This window comes from Nicotiana tomentosiformis, chromosome 12 (genome assembly GCF_000390325.3).
Source record: "Nicotiana tomentosiformis chromosome 12, ASM39032v3, whole genome shotgun sequence".
NCBI lineage: Eukaryota > Viridiplantae > Streptophyta > Magnoliopsida > Solanales > Solanaceae > Nicotiana > Nicotiana tomentosiformis.
The window spans coordinates 119,492,920-119,495,678 of NC_090823.1; the positions used below are offsets into that span (position 1 = coordinate 119,492,920).

The window sequence follows — 2,759 nt, forward strand, 5'->3', positions numbered from 1 at the left end:
ACTCACCGGAGTCCACTCCACATGAAACACCCGCTAGCTGTGGAGTTGACGTTAGTAACATGTCCATCTTTTTGAAGTACACCCACTTACTGGTGTTACATCCATTCTCCGCAAACTTCATCTTCTCCTTTTTGTATTTCTTTTTTAGAGTATCCAAACGGTTACGACATTGGGTGTCTGTCCTCTCAAGTTTTGACCCCTGTGACACTTTTTCTGCAACTTCTTGCCATTCATCTGATCGAAGACTCTTCCTCCCATGTCGAACAAACCTATCCCCCCACGCTTCCAGCAAAATAAACGTCTCGTGTTCAGACCAATCAGAAAGAGGATTCCTCCCACCAAATGAAGGTTTCGGAGCGGTTGGAGCTGCAGTAGATGGTGGTGGTACTCGAGGTGCAAACTCGTAACTTGATAACAAGCTCTTTAACTTCCTCTTCTTTTGATGCCTTTGTGAATCACCATAATCATCGTCATCATCATCCTCAAACACATCTTTCCCTATCCGCTGAACACCATTTTCGTCGTCATCATCATCTTCTTCTTCTTCGTCATCAACATCTTCATCATTATCCGCCTCCTCAACATACTGATCATCGACATGCCTTGAATAAGACGTGTCGCGGACAGGAAGCTTCTGGCGATTGGATGACCCATAACCCTGATTCATGCCATAAGGGCTGGGAGGATATCTCCCATTATCCTCATTGTCATCCATTCAAGCTCGAAAAACCAAGCGACTACTAATATCGCACACTAATATCCACCCTCTTATTAGAGAGAGTCCAACATAAAATTCCAAATTCTAAGCACAATGTTTCCTTTATCAAAATTAACCCATTTTAACTCCAAATCAACATTTCATTCCTAACAACTAGATGATAAGTTAATCCCACATCACATCACAAAAACCTCATTCGAAAAAATAATCTCAAATACAGGCAAAACAAATTACTCAAAATCATGAAAATATGCCTACAACAACCCAAAATCAATACAAGAACTTCTACTTTCAAGGGATTAAATACAATAAAAAGGAAAACCCTTTAATCCCTTCACCTCAAAAAGGGGAACTTTGTGCTTGAATTGCCTTAAAGCTGGAAACTTAATCAAAACCCTTAAAATCCCAATATCCATTGAAAAAACAAGAACAACTCATTTTCAGCGGATTAAGTTTCAATTAAGAAATAGCCTTTAACTCATTTACTTCAAAAAGGCCTTAGAGTTGGGAACTTTGAGCAAAATCAATCACCTTAATAACAACCAAAATCAATCTAAAAAAAACAAGAACATCTCATTTTCAGCTTATTAAGTTCCAATAAAACATACCCTTTAACTCACTTACCTCAAAAAAGGGAATTTTGTGCTAGAATTGCCTTAGTTTGAAACTTTGAGCAAAATCAAACACCTAGCACCAACAAGATACAAGAAAATCAGACAAAATTTTAAGAATCTTGGAGAAATCTGAGGCTGTAAAAGGATTCAAAGGTTGTATCAAAATTGAAAAGTACTTATTGAGTAATTTTCAAGATTTCTAGGGTTCATATTTTGTGGCAGTAAATATGAAAAAGTAGAGAAAGTTTATCCCCATCTGATCTGAGGACACAAATATCAGCTGGGAGTGGAACAACCAAAGTAGCTAAAGTGCGCCGAGCGTGAACTTTTTTCCCGGCTGCATCTCACCTGCCTTTGGTTGGGGTCCAAAGTGGGGTGTTTAACTGTTATGGCAGAGGTAAGACAACACGTGCTCTTGGCATTATTATGGTTGGGTTTTTTTTATTTTACAAAATTTGTTTTTAGTTTTTCAATTAACTGGTAAAAGATGTAAAAAAAAGAGAGGACAAAATAAAAGAAGAAACTTCTAATAATCCAACCACAGTGGGAGTCGAATCCACGACCTTTTGATCCGAAGTCAAACGCGCTAATCCACTGCGCTATGCGGTCCTGAATGACCAAATTGTTCTCAAATACTTATATTTCCTATACTGTAAAACTCTATTTTTCACAAGGAAAACAATCTCATTAAAACTCATCTAAACAACACAAAACTGAATAAGATTAATTTGAATATGTAAACGATCTTTGATACTAATAAGATAAACGATACATTTGCTTCACATAGTAAACCTTGAGTTAGTGGTGGAGCGCCGGAGTACTTTCAAGGGGATGTAAAAAATATATTACTATAATATTACTCTTAGAATTTGAACATGTGACCTACAAGAGCGGTCAAACAAGTTCTCTGGCCTAAAGTCAAACTTTACGAAAGATCTTAATTTTTTTTTTAAAGTTTATTTATTTATTATCTATTTTTCTAGCGTTCCTTAGATACAAAATTATTAATAATTTTCTTATAATCGATAACTCCTAATAAGTCTTTCTTAATTGACAATATAGCTAATCCATTTAACCTTTTTAGCGACATTGTTGATCTTAGGTAAGATTTTATCAATTTTAATTTTGAAATTTTTTTTTCGCTGAAGCGACGGTAACAAAAGTTATTAACATTATTCCATAAGTAATATAGGCATTGAAAAAGAATCAAATCTTTTTATTTGACCGGGTGTATCAATTAAACTGTTATCTTCTAATTGTACTATTTTTCTTAATATTTTTAATTTCGAAAATAAATTTAAACCATCAATATCAAATTGATTATTATGCTTTAAGGAACATTCAAGATTAAGGCAATATTTTTTAAAATTTTCATCATCTAGTGATCTTAGTTTTTACCGATAAATAGAAAACCAAAAATATTTTCA

The 2,759-nt window shown here is 34.7% G+C and overlaps 1 non-coding gene across 1 annotated transcript; it reads right to left on the minus strand.

The window, feature by feature from the left end:
• Positions 1-1,867: 1,867 nt before the first annotated feature.
• TRNAR-UCG (transfer RNA arginine (anticodon UCG)) lies at positions 1,868-1,941 on the minus strand. Its single transcript has one exon. It is a non-coding gene; the product is annotated as a tRNA-Arg (tRNA).
• Between the last annotated feature and the right edge of the window lie 818 nt (positions 1,942-2,759).